The sequence below is a fragment of the Lepidothrix coronata genome, unplaced genomic scaffold, assembly GCF_001604755.1.
Source record: "Lepidothrix coronata isolate B3197 unplaced genomic scaffold, Lepidothrix_coronata-1.0 Scaffold102, whole genome shotgun sequence".
In the NCBI taxonomy this organism is placed as follows: domain Eukaryota; kingdom Metazoa; phylum Chordata; class Aves; order Passeriformes; family Pipridae; genus Lepidothrix; species Lepidothrix coronata.
The window spans coordinates 1,443,489-1,462,855 of record NW_016690282.1 but is presented as its reverse complement, the minus strand read 5'-3'; positions in this window follow the sequence as shown (position 1 = coordinate 1,462,855).

The following is a 19,367-nucleotide window of genomic DNA, read 5'->3' as shown; positions in this document are numbered from 1 at the left end:
AGTTTGGTCTTAAATGTGTTGCAAACAAACTTTGCTTAAGTTTGTTGGCAAATAGCAACCCCTGGGAGAAGCCCGGCCTTCTGTGATCAACAATAAATGCAGGGAGATTTGATTTCTGTATCTGACAAAGAGATAAAGTGGTTAAATTCATATTGGTGAGTAATTTCCAATGCTTTGCAGGGCAGAAAAAATCTTTTCCAAAACTAGTTACTTACTGACAAGCTTGAGAGAGTGAAACAAGAAGAGTGACAGAGATGAAAAGGTGTTTACTTCATCGGAGAAGTCACATTGCTAAATGCTAACCACAGTGGCCTTAGACAGAAACCGCACATGTACAGATCTGGAGAATGTCACAATCTGGTATTGCTAAGAAGCCTCAGCTCTGCTTTTGCAAGGCTTGAAACATTAGTCGATTCAGTGCACATTCATAATTAGAATTTTAAGGAAGCAGCTCTGGAGTGGCTTTAATGTGTACACCCATACAAAGCAGCAGCTATAAATGCAGATGAGAACTTGGAGGGTTTTCAAGTATTGTAGCAAAAGGAAATGGCTCTTTGGAGGTGGGTCTGTAGAAGAAAGCCATGTATGTCTGTGGACTTCATGCCTCCAAGCAACCTGAAATTTGTCTGCAATTTAAGCACCATCTATTAGCACATAACTTCCTTTTCCCTTTAAACCAGTTCCTTATTGTTCTGCTCTGGTAACAAATGCCACATCCAAACTGTGAGAGTGTGGAAGGTGGAAAACCATCTCAAGAGATGTGGAAGGAGTGAAAGCAAGTGATGTTTCCCCTGGTGGGGGCTGGTGATCAGAGAAGCGGTAGGGAAATGTGGCCCAGTAAGCTGTCTCAGAAGCAGCCAGGAGCAGATTTTAGGAAGAGAATAGCCCCTTTTCTTACACAATGATGTTACCCTTCTGGCATGGCTGTGGAAAAGATATGGCTTAATAGTCTCACTTTCATATGTCAGGGTGTGATTCCATCATGCCTTCTTCATCAGCAAAGCTGGTTTAAGGTGTTGTCTATTCTCCCACTAGCCACTTGTTTTTAGTGCTGTGTCACAGCTTACCACTGCTCCAGTGGTGCTGATGAAGATGTTTAGAAAGTCATATTGTGTGCTGGATCACTGAAGAACAGTTAAAAAAGAAGGTCAAGAAAAAAGATCAGTTCACTGATCTAGTTTATAGGCCCACAGAGAGATACATCACCACAACTGAAGGGATTAAACTCAGGCACTGTGACGGGAGTCTTTTAAATTGACTTTGCTGATGGAGAAAATTTAAGAGGGAAATATATGTGCGTCCCAAGACTGGGGAGGAAGGGAGGAGCTGTACCTGGCATACTCTAGCATTTAAAACAGTTATTCTATTTTTCACCTCTCCCCAGCTCTCCACCCACACAGTCCCATGTGAACAACCTGCTGAAGTCCTGCTCCCTCTTTGTGGTTCTTGCTTCAGCTTCAGTAAAAGAGGAACATGTTTTTACTTTCTTAACACATTAATGACAAGATCTGCAGCTGAAAAATAAAGCATTAACATACAGCATCTCTGGTCATTTGGGATACCATTAGAGGCACACATCTCTACCCTTTGGTTAAGTAGTGCAGTGAGTATATCTATCACGTGCCAGAGTCCCTCCTTTCAGTAAAATGGGAGTGACACCATCTTGTAGAAGGGACCTTTATTGGAGAAGCAGGTTATCAAACAGCTGTGCTCTAACTGAAGTCATGGAAGTATCCTCAAAAACACACCTAAATGAAAACTTCTGTCCTAGGCAGGAGAAAACTCTTCTTGGAGCTTGTGAGTTCATCCAGTCCTTGAGATGAGATTACAACTCCATGTGGCGTGGTTACAGATACCACATTCCTGATCTGACATGCTAATAATAATGGCCCAGAGCTCTTTACCTCCAAGAGATACCTCTGACATTTACATGGAAGCACAATGCTAAGCAACAGACATTTTTCAGTTCATTATATCCCCTTCCAAACCTTGTTTCCTCTAGCCCTGTTCTCTTGCTGCTCAGTATGTTCTGTTCAGCTTTAAATTCAGAAAAGCTGGCATCCAACACCATTATACAAAATGGCCAACAGGAATACAAGCCATCCCTCAAAAGTATCTTTGTCCCAAAACTGAGATTTGGAATGTGAGTTTCCTGCCTTGGGCCTACCCAGATTTGTACAATATGCCAGCAGAAAACATCCTGTTACCTTCCTTTGAGAAGTATCGTAACTTTCTTTTTTCCTGCAGAAAACAATTGTTTTCACACCTTAGGTTCTTCAGCAAGTACAATGCCTGCAATTTTAAGCTTGTCTGCTCTGGCCTCACAGCTCCCTAGTTCAACAATTGCTAAGGAGCTTTTATTAACATCTCAAATACCTCCTTTCCCTTCTCCCTTTCTCAGAGGGGGTAAGAAATGCTTCAGATTCCTGAGTTTAGAAGAGCTTGGGGGCATTCTTAGCAGAAGATAAGCTGAAAGGAGAACAGCATCCCTCCCCAGCCCCTCTGTCACCCTGCACCTGTCAGGCTTATGACTTGCCAGGTTTGGGTGAGGTACTGATAAAGCAAACATACTTTATAGAGACTGACAAATCCATCTAAATGCTGTTTAATTCATCTTGATAAGGAAGGGCTGTGGAGAGCTTTATGCCACCTTTGCTTCTCTTTTCCTTCTGTAGTTCTCAGGCTGGGCCATGTTTTCACAAAACCAAGATTTCAGTAGCAGAGTGACTGTACTATTTGAAAAACAGGACTAAGTTCGGAGAATATATAAAAGTGATAGCATTTAACTACTTCACACTTTTTATTCATTGTTTTAATTGCTTTTCAGCATCAGTCACCTTTAACAGACCCCTAAACAAAAGGCATCTAAATGGATGTTCACTTCCCTCTTCCTCTCCCAGTAGGAATTTAGTCTCCCATTTTTTCCCCCCTCCTTACAAAAAAACCATGAGAGCCCCCCTACATTCATCCTGCTGCCTTTCCTGAGGTTACTGTGTGAGCTTTTTCTCCACTAATGGTGCCTCTCAGCTTACCCCATGTTCGCTGTTTGTTTTTGGGCTCAGCCTGCAATAGTAATCAAGGCCAAATATTTGCTCAAATGAAGTGGCTCTGTGGTTCTCATTCCAGGAAGCTGGCTGAGGACAAAGTGAAACTAACTTGAAATACTCTAGTATGCCCAGGAGATGCTAGGAGCAAGGGATTTTTCCAGTGCTGTAGAAAGTCATCCAGATTCTCATTGTAGCTTTGTTGTGGGAACTGCAGGGGAACTAACTCATTTATAGCCTGCCCCAATGAAAGACACCACTTTTATTTGCCAGAAACCAAAGTCAGTCCAGTTTTTAAAGCCAAACTTTAAGACCACTCTGTTGGGCTACAACCAGAAAGAAGACCCAGTGTGAAGTCATGCAAGCATTCATTCTCCCTGTTCTGCAAGGCTAAAGCCCACATTTTTCTGATAAGAGGAGGCTATATCCTTTGTGCTTGCAAGTCAGTGGCAGGTCTTATAAACACACCCACAGATTCTCAGCCTAACATATTGCAAGCTCTGTGCATCTGGAGCCAGTGCATGCTTTGCTCAACAACCCCCCTTTCATTTCTGCCAAGATTCCCTCCCACATTTGGGACTTTATTCCTGCTCCCTTGAGAGCCTCCTCAATTCTCCCAGCTCCTCCAGCCTCCCACTATCAGAGTGGACTGTTCTGTACAGCTTTCCTGGTCTGCTCTGCCTTTGGGAACATATGGACCAGTGCAGGAAGCTGGGCACAAAAATCTGTGCATTACCCTTATTCTCAGCCCTGTGTTTGGGTCAGGTGGATGGACCAGAAGACTGAACTGACAGTGCTGACACAGAAAGCAGAAAATCTCCAGGACCTACTGGGGCATTAGCTCTGTAGGACGTGAGAAGTTACCAACAGAGATACATGATGTGCCATCACTGTGGGAAGCCACCTTTTAGATGAGATGCAGACAAGCTCCATTTAACACAGTCACATTCTTTCCCATTTATCAGACCATCGTTTCCTGGGAATATTCTGGAACAAGGAAAGCAATTCACTGGGCATCCTGTGTGTTTTCAGAACACACCACCAATTCCTGTCAAAAATCAATAGCTCACTGAGGAGTAGCAGACTACTGAGCTGCCCAGGCTAGCACCTGCTCTGCAATATTTCTCAGTTACCAAGAGGCAGGAAAGCATTAGAGGAATCAAACCCACAGCACAGAGGTGCTCAGGGACTTAAGAACTCCTGAAATTCCTCCATGTGAGGTAGCAACTTGTTTTAGTCCAGGACGTAAGGAGTTCCTGCAAGAAGTGCTGCCTTCTTGAACTGGTTCAAGGACAAAAAAAAAAAGAAGTTAAAAGATTTTCTGTGGAATAGAATATTTGGACTTTGAGTTAAAAACACAAGCATGACACAGATCATAAAACATGAAATAAGGTAGCTCTGCTCTCTTCTACGCAGCGGGGCAAGGCATTTAACCTGTCTTAAATCCTGTCCACTCCCTCCTTGTCTTTTCTGTTTATACATGGAGTTAAAGCATCCTTAAGCCTCTTACTACTCTGCCACTCTCTTGATTACAGCCGCATCTAACATTGAACTTGAAGCGCACACCTATACGTAAGTTTGCGGCTAATTGCGAGAGAGTGCAGAGACCTATAATTCTTTGACTCTTTATAGAGGAAGGTACATGTATAAAAGCCTTTTGAATTTTCATAAGCCGGCCCTTAGATGTGGGACAGCAAAATACAAAAAGATGAAAACAAGATGCTCACCCGATGATTCAGCTTTCCTGCAAAGTTTCTCCTACCAGCCATCATAACCCTGAAAATAATCATCCCAGCCCCTTTTTTCCTGTGGGCTACAAACACATCAGCAATGAGGATAATAATTTAAGGTTTTTTGTTCCTACTAGGAATTCATGCGAAAAAACTTTGCATTACATGGAAAAAAAAGAGTCATATGCAGAAAAGGAAGGTATGCATATGTTTCGTTTTCTTGCCTTTTGGTTTTTGGAGGGTTTTTTTGGGTTTTTGTGTTTTTTGTTTTTTTTTTTGGTGGTTGTTGTTGTTTAAGGAATGCTAAATCTTTGCTAGGGGACATACCAGCTGTCTCCAAGCTCTTTTTATGACGATCTCTCTTGTACCTTAATTGAGAAAGCAGGGCGTGGAAGTTTCAACAAAGGCTGCCCTTTGTAGTGTGTTAATTAGGCACAGGAGTTAACAAAACCCCTCAGTTATAAACAATTACCTTTCCCCAGGCTTACCTTCATTTTCATGCTATTGCATTTTTACTAATTTTCTGTTAGATTTCCAAAGTGGACAAGACTAATTTCTAAAATTAGTCTCATAATTAGCAAAGAAAAGAAAAAAAAAACAAGCAGGAAAATATGTAAAGCAGGAGGGGAAAAAAAAGGTATAATTAGAAACACTTAAAGATGCCTTTTTTTGTGCTTCTTCAGGATATAGGAGACCAAGGTCTTTTGAGTTCACTGTAAAGTCCCCTTTAAAAATCTGGATTATGGTCCCCTGGAACTGACTCCTGGGTGTAAATGCCTGGGGATGGGAAAGAATGTGGTTAAGGTTTGTGTGCCCTGAAATGATTGCTACCCTCACCCCTACAGGAGGAGAAAACAGAGGAAAGCGAGAGAGGCTGTAATTCCTCCAGACCCTCTCCATCCATTTCATTTGCAAAGCAAAGTTTGCTTTAAAAAGATGGTCCTGCTTGGCCCATAGGACATCTTGCCTGCTGGTATCCTGGCTGGCTGCTCAGCATGTGCTCAGACTCTGAGACACACAACAGCTGGGAAGGGAGCGGCCTCTGCCCTCCTCCCTGCCAACGTTTGGTCCTGATGGCTGTGACCTCACCTCTTGGCACCAAGCTGTCCCTGGCACTGGCTTCCCTCCTCCTCCCTCTGCCTCCTGGCAAGGGAAGGAGGAAACCCAGGGGCTTGGGGCAGCCCTTCTGCCTCAAAAAGAGGCAATCCCCATGATGGAAAACTGGACTATAAGGACAACTGCCATCTTAATGCTAAACATTTTCCACCCTGCATTGCCATGAAACCTTTCACACTGCTGCTCTCTAACCTTGTTTTCCAATGAATTTCTGGAGAAAGGTCAAGCAAGGCCCTTGAACTCATGGTATTGGGAGAAGCACATTATGATTCAGTCTCCAGTCAGTGTCACACTTCTCCTGTCACCTGTGATAGTGCTGTTTGCCCAAGACCTTTACAATGTAGATGGCCCCAGATATTCAAGCATAAGTTGCCTTTGTGTCCAAGGAGCTGCCCAGAAAGCAGGGGAGCAACATCTCTGCGGTACTGGGGAGACAGTAGTTCAAGTTACATTCCCAGTGGGGGCTGTGTCTCCCAGCCAGCCAGCAGACCTGGAAAAGACTGTCTAGGGGAAAACTCATAATTCTTAATGGCAGCTTCCCAAGCATAGCATTCTTATTGGGAAATTGCCTCTTCTCTCTGGAAGAGACTGCGGATAACCTAGTAAAGATAGGCATTCCCCCCTTATTACTGCACGTCAAACCACAGTCCTCCTTTCTCGCTGTGTTGCAGTAGCACAGACTGATTCTGAAGCCAAGATCAGCTCCTGCTACTTTCCCCAAAGAGTTTTCAAGCTCCAACAGACCAGATAAACTCATTGTGAGAGATGAAGAAAGGCTGAGGCTGGCCTCAATGCCTGCAGCCGGTCCCAGGCAGGAGACAGGTACAGGTACTACTGTGACTGACCAGGCAAGTCAGGAAACCGAGGACCCCATGGCAGCACAGAGCTACTGCACGTAAGATGGAAAATTTTTAAACTGCTGTAGATGGGGCCCACAGGAAACTTTTGGGAAGAGTGTGCTGGGTCTAAGACAGGAACCAAGAGAGTCAGTGTTTAAAACATGCATTGACAATGAATTGCTTCATTACTTAGAGAAAAATTGAGAAGGGGGAAGGAGCAAAACTCAACCACATCAGGAAACAGGCAAATAATTGTCTGATGGATACACCACATCTCCTGATTGCTGGTCTTGGGCTTTGCTGCTGCTCAGCCCACTCATCATGATAAGCTTCTCCTTCCAGGACACAGCAAGGTCTGCCCTACATTTAGGTACAGATCTTACACCCTGGAAAAGAAGCAAACAGAAACATCTTGCATAGGGCTGCTTGCTGTCTCTGCTAGTGTCTCATTTTGCCCTGCTTTACTGTTTTGCTTTCTCCTCCAACACCTTCCCTTGTCCATACACTTTCAGTTGAAGAAGGAAAGTGCCACCCTTCAAACTGAAGAAGTTTTGGCCCATGAGCTGCTGAAGAAAGACACATAGATGTGTGAACTGCAACCCCTCTCCTGCAGCACTTTGTGAAGCAAGTGAGCAGTCCCAGGCAGAAGGAGGCTTTCTGCATTTTGAACAGGCCAAGGTGAGGAGTCGTGCAGGGCAGAGCACCCTGAGAAATTGGACCTCATGACCTGGACTTGCACATCCATGAGCAGAGACATGGGAAATGCTGCCTTTCTGGAGCTGAAGTGGGGAGGGGAGTGCTGGAAGCTGCAGACAGGAAGAGCCTGACTTGGGAAAAGCGAAGCAGGTAACAATCATACAACTATTTATGGCTCTTTTTCCTTGTGACAACTGCAGCCTTATAAGGGCAAGAGCGCTTTACTCGGGGCAGAGCTGCGGAGGTGGAGCCTCCAGGGGCACTCCTGATGCTTGCTCCCAGGCTATCTGCCTGCACAAGCCGCTGACCTCCTTCCCGGGAAAAACCCTGGGAACCCTCGCTGAATCCAGCTGTTCAAATTTCAAATTACAAAACGCCTCGGCTCCCCTCCCCTTCTCCCCATACCTCCTACTAGCTGGAGCTGTGGTGAAGCAGAAATGTCTGCATTTGTAATGTTGTGGGTATCTGGGAGCAGTGGGTTGGAGAGCCCCCCGCAGCTGACGTGGGAAACCTATTCCCATCTGGTTGTGATAGTACTGAGAACTGGAAGAAACAAGAAAGGAAAAACAAACAACCCTCCCCTCGAACCACCCCCCCCCTCCCAGTGTTGCTTGTCGGCCACTAGTGAGTGTGTGAAAGGCTGCAGCTGGCAAATCTGGTGCACAAACTCTGTTGCAGATCCTTCTGCCTATGGCTGTGGTTCGGAGCCCCCCACTAACTCTGGCGGAGCTTCCAGTGTGTGTGTGTTGGGTTCTTACACATTTCAACCCTGTCCAATCCACCCAGCTGAACTATGCTGGAAATGGGTTGCAAATAAAACTAAACATAAACATGCTAAAAATGTCACTGTCATCAGATAAGGTTGCTATGTACATAAAATTCCTGACACGAGTTCATTAGACCAAAGACATGAAAAGTTAAGCTACGTGCATATGTTGGCTGGGATGGGGAGGAGGCTATGGTGAGGAAGGATTCAGCCTGAAGCTTTGTTTTTTTTTGGCCTTCTAACAACCCATAGCCATCACCCTGTGTGTGTGACTCAATTTCTCGCAATAGGAAGGGAAAAAGGAAAAAAAAATAACAAATGTTACAGCACCCACTTCCTTCTGTGAACACAGGTGTGATTTGGGAAGGAGCAGGAGGCAGGGTTAGCCATGTCACTTGCGAGCTGTGGAAGGTTGGCTTTCCAGAGGACAAAGCATATGCTGACGAAGTCTTTACTCAGCAGTCTTTACCAAAACCAGTCATTTTTAGCACTGCAGGAGGCATTTATCTCTGCATTATAAGAGGGGAAACAGGCACCAAGAGCTTCCTCTATGATAAACTTCTTGTAGTTGTGGCTATGTTCAACTTGCAGAAACATGGGATTGCCTGGGCTAGGTGCTCCCACATGGACTTACCAGTCCTCGGACACTCAGGTTTGCAGAAGTGCCTGAATGGAATGACCTTCCCTACCACATACTGAGTTGTTATAATTCTCAAGCCACATATTTAAGAGAGGGGTAAGAGCTGTGAGAGGGATTTCAGGTGATCCCCCCCTCTCCCGAGCTTACCACAACAGCCACCCTTTGGCTGCTTGCAGGCTGGCTGTGGCTCAAGAAGGAGAAGCTGTGCACCCTTAGCCCCAGGATGAGCAACATGGGTTAGATTAACCTGCAAAGGTGTAACATCACGTCCTCCTCAGCCTCACAAAGGTCAGGGTTGGGGCTTCACGGCTATGTGAAACCAGCACAAGTCTGAGCAGCCTCTGAAGGAGGGCTGTTCTCCTTCCTCCTCTGATATTCATACTACCACTGCTAGTCTCGTATGACAGCCAGCTGATCCAGCTGGAAACAACCTTGAAACTAAAGAAAGGCAGATGTTTCCAGTTTGATAATTTCTTTGATCCATTTGACTACCTGGTTGCTACACAGGTGCTGAAAATGTACAGTCATGGGAAGCCAGACACAAGCTGCTCAGAAACTATGAGGGAATTGAAGCTCAGGAGAGGCCAGAAAGCCTCCTTTCCAGAAATATCATGAATGAGTGGAATTCAGATGTGTGGCTGGTCACAGGGGTTCTTTTAGCATCCCACAGGCAAGTGCTTGCAATCAGTATCTGAATTAAGGGATAAATTAAGGGATGTCTATTACCAAAAAAGTAGAATTACCAAAATCACAGCATCATTTAGCATAGGCGGTAATTTTGAGGTCTCCAGATCAACATCCTGCTGGGAGCGGGACCAGCATTAATGTTGGATCAAAGTGCTCAGGGCCAAATCTCTGAGGATGGCAAATCCACCATCTCTGTTCTTGCCTCTTGTCCTTTCACTGAGCATCTCTGGCAATCTGGCTTTACCTTTCAAATAACCCCCATTTGAGTGGTAGAAGCCAGCTGTTACATAGTCCCCCTCACAAGCCTGCGTGCCCCTTTGCAAACCAACCCACCTCCCTCAGCCCTGCTCATGTGTCAGGTGGTCCAGCCCCCTTAGTCAGCTTTGTGCTCCTCCCCAGAGTCGCTGCAGTTTGTTAGTGTCCCTCCTGCAAATGTAAAGGATCCTCCTGAAGGAGCCTGAGGAATGGTCCATCTCACCTTCTGGAGGAGAGCAGCTGTCTCCGTCTACTTGTAGAAACTCGAGTCTTTGCGAGTGTGTTTGTTGGGGTGTGCATGCACAGAACCAGCATCTGTCAGTGTGTGTGCACAGTGCCACAGAGGGAGGCCATGCATCCACCTCTCGGGTAAATAGTGATTCAGAAGTTTAGGTCATAAAAATGAGTGCAAATTCACTCAAGTCCCTGGAGCTGTGGTTCCTGTGAGCAGAGCTATACTGCAGGTACACTGTGTGAGTGCCATCTGTATTGATTTCCAGGGACGTCTGTGCACTGTCCTTCTCCTTCAGAATCTCTGCACCTTAGCAGGCACAGATTCTCCTTCCCGTTGTCATTGGCAAAAATGTTTACAATCAGGTGTAAATCTGGTCAGGTAGCTTCTTGATTACTCACTTCTCAGCTATTACTCTGCTTCAGTAACCCTGAACCTCAGGAGACAGGGTGTACCAGGCAGTAGCTAGGACTGGAAGACAACAGAAATCACGTTCTGCTCTGGTGAAGTTGCTGGAGGGCAGTGCATCACTGCTGTGATGTCATGAGCATGAGGCACGGCCTTCAGAGCATAAAAAAAGAATTCCGTTTACTCAGTGGGCCAACAGGTGATTTCAAAAGATGCAAGTGAAAAGGGAGACGTCAAAACTTTTACCTGCTTGCTGTCCTGAGGATATGGTGGGTAAAATGATGTGTAATATCAGGATTGTGGCATGATGAGCAATCCCTCTGAAGTCTTTGTAAGCCTTTTTCCTATGGTGCAGATGGACTGGGCAGGGTAGAGCCAATGCTGGACCAGTGGCTGCCCCAAGCTACAGAGGCAGCAGCAGGAGAAAGCCCCAGGGTGCTGGTTCTCAGTTGGTCACATCCACTCCTCATTTTACTGCAAGAACTGCCATCAAGCCTCTGTCATAAGGAGTTTTGTTGCTGCAGCCCAGGATGCTTGGATGCTTGGCACATAAGGACAAGAGGTGTTTGGTAAAGACCCAGTTTTACTCAGTTGGTGTTAAGCTCAAGGCTAGAGCTGTGGTCTTACAAAGAAGAGGAAGCAAAGCAATGTAATCTGCTATAGGGAACAGAGATGTAGATCTGGGTTAACACAGAGTGAGGTGCTCAAAGGTCTGATCCAGATCACAGTCAGGCAAAGTTTACTCCCCAGCTGTAGAAAATTATTACAGAAATGCAATAAAACAAGGTTTTACTAAAAGCCAAGGACAAGAATCACCAGCTGCTCATGTCACCCAGCTCCTTTATTCTGAAACAAACAATTTAGGGACCGCCTTATGCGGCACAAGGAAAAGGCGTTCAGGACAGGTTTGAAAGACAGAGTTTGTTCCAGCAGTCAACATCTCCTTTTGAGTCCCTTTCATAAATCCCAAAAGCAAGGCAGAGAGGTAAAATGCAAACTCAGCTGATCTTCCCCATCGGTTCCACCTCTGGTGGAACTGGTCCCAGCTGGGATCCCATGGGATGTGTTGGGACAAGAAGTGGTGTGTGCACCAACACTGCTGGTAGATATAGGTTGAAGGGCCCAAAATACATGTGCAGCCACCATAAGCCATGGGACTTTGTCCGCTGCCCAGGGCAGGGTGGCCAGTCTCATTTAGCTCGGCAGCCTGGCATACCTTACCAGGCTTATTTGGTCGTGTGTCCTTCTCCCTCCTCAGCCGTACCCCCAGGGCCAGGTTTTCCTGCTTCACCCCAAACACTTATTTTTCTTATTTTAGAACAAACAGAGTTGCGTGTGTTTTGATTTCTAGAAAAAGGTTAGAGGGAGGTCAGAGCTGACATCTGGGCTGGAGATAACATTCCCGTCTAATTAGCAAACCCTGGATAATGAGGGCCTTCCTGTCCCATCCCCTTGCCCTGGTGTGGGAGAGGGGAGACCCAGTGGAGGCTGGGGCAGAAATGAGGCAGGAGAATACCCTGTAAGGCAGCATTCCATTTTCTAGTGTCCCCAGCCCAAGCTCATGGGCTGCTGATAGGTGCCTGTGGGCAACGGCTGGAGGCTGCCCCTCCTTCATCTTTGCATGAGGACACCATCTGCAGGCACCCAGCCTCTGCAGGCTCTTTTTCCAAGGCACTGGCCATGTCTTTCCAAAGTGCCGATGGTGCTGCCAGTCCCCTCCAAACCTATTGCCCGGGGAGAGCTCATTTGCCCTTTCTGCAAAGCAGGGATTATGGATTTAAATACCCAGGTGCTACAGGTCCTACCCGTGCTGCTGTGTGAGTGGCAAGAGGAGACACCAGCAGATATGATGTTGGAGACACAGATGAGATGCACAGCGAGGTCTGCAGAGCACAGCTGGGCTATCTGCTGCCCTCCCCTCAGCCTAGGGAGCTGTACATTGGCAGTTCCATCCCTGCTCTTGGGAATCGGGTCATTTACCAGGGCAGCACAGCCCGCCGGGCTGACACGATGCAGCTGGTTGTGTGCAGCAGTACCACAAAGAGGAGACAGCCACGGCTGGAGTCAGCTTTGGCTGGGATGCTGAGCTGGGGGAGCAAAGGGCCAGAAGTGCTGAGGAGACCCAGTTTGTGAGGGTTCCTGCAATTTCTAGACATGTACCCCTGCAGCAGGACACGGAGGTGCTGGAATAAAGCCTGACTCAGCTGGTAGAGAGGCTCCCTGACTGAATCACCTCGAGCTCTGTGCTTTCCCTGCAGCTCCCCTGCTGTGGGCTGACTCTGTGCTTGCAAAACCCCATGAGATCAGGGGCGCAGGCGGGGGCTGAACTGCAGCCAGGCACTCTCCAGGTGAGATTAAAACAGCAGGCACATCCTGTCCATGGAAAACCCCGGCTGACACCCCTCAGCAGAGCCGGTGACACACCAGGCTCTTGCCTTGTCAGCTCCATGGCAGGGGGATTTGCTGCCAGCAGCCTCAGATGCGTGTCCGCCCTCACCGGAAATGCCACAGCCTGTTGATTCCTTGGAGGGGACGTGACCATCATTCCTGACCTCAGTATAAAACCCCAGGGAGGGAAGGAAAAAAAGAAGGCAGGGAAACAAGGCTCGGCATGTAACGCTGGCAGAGCTCAGCCATCATGACCCCGGCTGCAAGCTGGAGAAGATGAAGCTGGGAACCGTGCCCTTGGGTCAGTCATGTGCTGCTGGTCACCACGGGCTGGGTACAATGTCACAGGGAGGCACAGCATTGCGGGGGAGCAGCAGAACAGGGAGATGACAGCAGCCTAAGGAGTTTGCTTGCGGACATGGCCACATGCTCCCAGCTTCCTTGCTGCAGGCTCCAGTGAGACCAGCAGTGACGGGTCCCTCATGTTCCCACATCCTTTTGTCTCAAGGGTGCTGCCAGCTTCTGCCTTCTGTGCAATGCCAGACAGATTAAGAAAACCTTAAATGTGCTTCCTCCTGAGAGCTGTCAACAAACTGAGAACAGAACTTGAGCCCAAGGCCAGGGAAAGGGCCCAGACAGGAACAAGGGGGTTGGCATGCTGGGCAACTGCACAGTTTAGCATTAAAAATGCAGTGGCAGGCATGCCACTTTTAATAGCAACAACCTTTAATATTGCCTGAGCTCTATGAAAAGTTTCCATGCTTCTACCAGGATCTTAGGTGAAGCCCATGGGACCTGGCCCAGACGGGAAGTGGAAGGTGGATCTCCTCAGGTGGTGAGCTTAGCTGAAATAGCTAGGCTGGAGGATCAGCCCCTTGGGAGCAGACCGGGCGAGCAAGAAAGAAGAATGTGAGGGTTTTGTCTTGTAGCTTCCTGCCAAAAACTGGCATGGCTGTAAACACAAGTGCAGAACAATAAGGTCTCCTGTCCCAGCAGCTGCTAAAGCCGTCACCTGGGAAGCTTCCTGCAATCAGCCACTGGAAGGACAAAAAGGAGCTCCCACATGCTTTCCTGCAATTTGTCATATGTCTGATCTCTGCTCTGCTCAGTCTCTATCATCCTCCCTTCCCCCAGAGCCCTGTCTCACACTCCAACAAGAGGATGTGGTTATGAAGGCCAACCTCTGGTTAGGAGGAGCAGTCTCATTCTTCAACCTTGCTTCTCCAAGCAGCAAGAAGTGCTTTTCTTTATGACTTCTGAGTCACCCTATAGTTTCTCCACAGAAAGTATTTCCCCTGGGCTGGTTCTGCAGGCACTGGGTGAACTTCCCTGGTGCCTCAGAGAGTTCCATAGCACTCTGCAGATCCTCTCTGCCTGCCACGTGTTGCAGCTTCAGGGCTTACAGTGACCAGAGTTGGCACAATGCTGCCACCGGCTTCTTTTTCAGACCACTGCACCTTTCCAAGGCGTTAATCTCTGGGTCTGAACATTGCCATGCTGGATCTCTCCTCCCGGGTAAGTATTTTTAGAAAGTTTGAGCTCAGACCATGCAGTCACTCCTGAGCTATGCCAGGATGAAAAGAAAACAACCACTTCTGCCTGAACAATAGCAGTGTGGAACAAAAAGCCACTGTAAGAGGAGTTTTTCGACATCACTCAAAACTAGCCAAGCTTTGAAAGATGAAACTCGCAGTCAAAAAAAAAAAAAAGAAAAAGGTTCCTAGTGAACAAGTGAACAGAAAGGGCTTTGACAGTTTACTTAAAAAAAGCCAGATTAAAGCAAAATGATGTTATATAAATACGTGGGCGTGCTGGAGCTTGCATGCAGTACAGCACTCCATCTCCATCTCTGCCACTGCCCTGGCCAGACCCAGGGCTGGGTTTGTCACCTGCTGCTGCCTGTGGCACAGCCCTGCAGGTAAAGCCACCTGCAAGTAAAGGAGCCGTGCAGTCCCTGCGCCCGCGGCTACGGGCCCTGTGGGGAAGTGTTATTGCCTCATGATGGAGCCAGAAAGCAACCTCGGGGGATGCAGATCCTCTCCTTCCTGAAGCCATGTAGCTAGAGCGTAGAGCCAGCTAGGAAAAACACCCTCTTGCTGCCAGCTGTGTGAGACCTGTGTGAGACCGGCATGGAGGAGTGGGAGCCAAGCGGGTGACCGGAGGTCACCATCTCTGGAAAACACCGAAATCTCTGGTGCATTTTGTACCCTCTGGATGACTTAAAGTCGGTGTTTCTGAGGGCTCTCACTGAAAAATTTCCTGTTTTTCAGGAAATTGCTCAACCACTTGTCCACTCCGAGAGGAGAGATGGTGCTGGGGTGCCTTTAGCAGCAGAGGGATGAGGAGTCTGTAGTAGCTGAGAAGGGTACTGGGAGCTCAGCCTTCCCTTGGGTGGGAGAGCCAGCAGGCTGGCTCCTGTCCTCTTCTGTCAGCAGCTACAGCTGCTAGGGACATCTGTGAGACCCAGAAGCTCCTGGCACTCTCCACAGCAGACAACAAGAGTACGTGAGTGGATAAAGATGTATATATACGTACAGGGACCTTACTTCACAGAAGCTGCAGACCATGGAGAAAACCCGTCAATTTTAGTGCATTTTTATTGTGACTATTTGGATTATGAGGGCCTAGGAAGTCAATGCAAGCAGATGGGAAGTTGGGTGCTGCCCTGTTGCCTGCAGCTGCCAGCTGTCCTTCACTCACACAACATGAGCAGCTTCAGTGTCCCACTCTAGCTTCTCCTTATAGGATCAGTTCCCTTCACTACCCATCAGGGACCCCTTGCCACCAGGAAGGCAGCCACAGGGCTTCTCCTCCCTCTGTTCCCACTGGGCTGTGGGCTGACACATTTTTAGCTCTCCCTGGAGGCCTCCATTTTCCACCCATTTGGCTCCTCTGGGTGTAAGAAATTAGGGATTTCCCCTGCTATTCCTGCCTCTATCCTTCCCTGGGTGGTAGAATTGAGGAAAAAAGCAACCAGGCACAGCTCAGCACAGCAGCCCCCTCTGACACCACATCTAGCCTCTAGCTACCACTCTCCTGAGGGTTACAATCTTTGGGTTTTGCCTGAAAAAGGTTTTAAGAGGAAAAGTGTTGCTGAAATTACAGAGCTGCAGAGGCAGAGAAACCACAAAGCTCACAAGTGCACCCCATGTCCTTGACAAGGGTGGCAGGACATGGCAGGACACCACCCATGTGTGGTGATGGACTTTGGCCTTGGTTTTGACTGTAACTGGGTTAATTTTCTTCCTAGTAGCCAGTACAGTGCTGTGTGTTGGATTTGGTATGAGAATAATGTTGATAACACGCCAATGTTGTAGTTGTTGCTAAGTAGTACTTACTTTAAATCAATGACTTTTCAGTTTCCTGTACTCTGACAGTGATGAGCTGCAAAAGACACCGGGAAGGAGTGTGGCCAGGACAGCTGATCCAAAATGGCCAAGGAGATATTCCATGTCATAGAACACTATGCCCAATATATAAAATGGGGAGTTACCTGGAAGGGGTCAAATCACTGCTCAGGGATGGGCTGGGCATCGGTCAATGTGTGGTGAGCAACTGGGTTGTGCATCACTTGTTTCTCTGGGGTTTTCTTTCTCTTTTTGTTGTTTCCCTTTTCATTAGCAAGTATTGCTATATTATTCTTTTATTTTATTTCCCTGTTCTTATCTCAACCCACAGGTTTTACCTTTTTTTAATCCTGATTTTTCGCCCCATCCCACCAGGAGAGGGGTGAGCAAGCAGCTGCATGGTACTTAGTTGTCAGCTGGGGTTAAACCACAACTTGAGCTTGGGTGTGTTGCAGGGGCAGGTAAGGAGGATGAGAGTGTGTAATAGGTGATCTAGTTTGGTTTTAGTCTGGAAGTAAAGCCTGTGGTAGTTTTTATCTTATCTTTTTATTGCCTAGGATATTGCAGCTGTTACTCTTTAACTTGCAGGAAACTCACAGCAAGCACTTGCCACCATTCAGCAACACTGAACAACACTGAGCTTAACGTTGCTAACAGCCTTGCAGAGCTGGAGAATTTAATTGCTGATTCTGTCTGAATCCTATAATTAGGATGGGAAAAACGAGGTGTGTGAGGGAAAGCTCAAAGTGATTAACAAACTGTTAGGGTAAACAGCCTGGCCGGGCTGGTGAAAGGCCCTGCCTAGGGCTGGTCAGTGTCCTGTTGACATCGAGCTGGTCTTTGTTTTGTTCTTTGCATAGAAGGAATCATATTTGTTGATAAAGCAAAGGATTTACTGGCTGGGCTGCTGAGGTCAGACCTCACTGGAACCAAACTGGCCGAAACTGTCCCCTTCAAAGGGCCACATATACACAACCCTTTCTGTGCTGCAAGCCAGGCAACCTGAATTTTTCATCTACCAACTCTTGAAGCTGGTCCTGGCATAGCCCCTCTAGCAGAGAAGATAGCACAGCTCTCCCTCCTTCCTTGCAGATCTTCACTATGACCCGGAGCAGCTGAAGATTAACTTGGAGTTCAGCAGGCAGGCACAAACATCTTTGGGAAAGGAACAGCTGTGTTAGAGCTTGATTCAAGTGTAAAGCCTACAGAAACAAATGGAAAACCTATGCTTGCCTGGAATCAGTCACCTTGGACAAGACTCTGAGGACAGGGGCACTGTGCCTGACTTTGGGGGAATCTTGGTGTTAGGTTCAAAACATACATGGGGAGGAGAAGTGGGTTCAGCTGAGCTTTGCTCCCCTTGGGAAGGCACTGATCCCCAGGTCCTCTTAAAATAGCAACAAGGAACATTAAGAGCTGAGAAAGCTACTGTAAAATATAGACAGGCTTGGGCGGGAGAACGCAAATGCTTAACAGATCATGTGCTTAACTCCAAAAGGGAAAACAAACTGCATCCTTGCTGGACTGAGCTGAGAGGAAACATTTTCCCAGCTGACAAAGAAAAACAGCTACTGCTGAAGAATTACCCATTGCTTCAGCTCTCTTCAGTCGGGAAAGACCAACATCACATCCAGGTGGCATGAAAATTGCTTTTAACCACTACATAAATACACTGCTTGTAGTGCTTTCCACTTGCACCTCCTCTGTTATTAACACTGCTGTGGGAATCCCTGAAGCCTCCCCTAGCCGCTGGCAAACAGGGAGCTGAATTAAGAACCTGGCACAGAAAACATCCTTGTGCTCTGAGTCCTGTCCTGTGGTGAAAACCTTGCAAAGTGCTTGGCGAATATCAAGCTGTTCCCAAAACTCTTTTCCTCCTGTCCACCTGTTACATTGTTCTGATGGATTCCCACAGGGCACCACATACATGGATCTTCAGCATTTATCTCAAAGAAACAGTTGTGGCTTTCATATAATGCACTCTGAAGTGTGCTGGCACTTTAATAGCTGAATACACTTTAGCTTTTCCTTAAAAGGAAGTGATAAAATAACTAATTTATACTGCCCCGTAATTACACAATGCAAAGTCACTGTGTTTTTTCCTGTTCTGTGGGATGGTAAGGCAAAAAAGTTAACTATTGTCGGGTATGTGACGCTGTTCCCCTACTTTTCCTGCTCATGCAGGAAAATGGAGAGCCTTTACTAGAAGTGTTTACCAAGCAGGAACACCGAAACTGCAGGGGAAATTGCCCACCCTGAAACACGAGGAGGACAGCAGCAGCATAGCTTCTGTGATCTCCAAAATAAAATGAAATGCCAGGTTTTATTGATCATAAATGACCAACAGTTCTTTACCAAATTACACCCAAGTGACATCACCTCTAGCAGCATGCCAGGGGTGAGATCAGCCCAGCCCGGATGGGGAGGCACCCATCTCAGGGGACCAGCACCACCTTGTGCTGCTGCCCAGGCCCCAGGGGTGACAAAAGGAGGTGGGAGCAGTGACACCAGCAGCACTGCAATTGCAGCAGGACTTGGATCACCACTCCCCTGGCTCCTGCAAAGGTCATAAATCGTCATTGCAAAGGTGCAGAAAAAAAAATTTCCTCACTGCTCGTAGCAACCTATGCCAGGGAGGTGAAATGGAGCAGAGCCAGAGCAGATTTAAGAGTGACTGAAGGAAACAGAAGCTGTGGAGAAAAAAAAAAGCAGCTTGTACATGGTTATTAAGCACTTACAATGTTCTCATGCAGCTTAGATAAGCGAACTGGAATTAAACATTACAGTAAGCATCAGTGCTGGTGCTGTACTCTGCCTACAAGCACAAGAGAAGGCTGGGAGCACTCAGAAGCCAGGCTGGCTGGAAACGTGTATATGAAGAGGAGGAAGAGGTGGGAAGGGCTGAAGGCTCTTGCAATAGGAGCACAAAACTGGCACCCATAGTCCAAAGGTCAGGGCAGTTGAAGCCAAGATCAAGACTGCCTTCTGGCAGGGCTCACCTCCATGAGCAGACTTAATAATACACAAAAGGGAAAGGGAGGCTCTCAGGCTCCACAGGCAGGAAAGGAGTGAGAAAAGCACAGGGGGAGCAAGCACAGCTCAGGTTCCTTGTGCACAATGAGAAGCTGCTCCTCTGCACATGGGAGGCAAGTCCTCCCTCTGGCGCCCTGGATCCAGCAGCACACAAAGGAGGTCCTAGAAGCTCCACTGAAAGCCCTG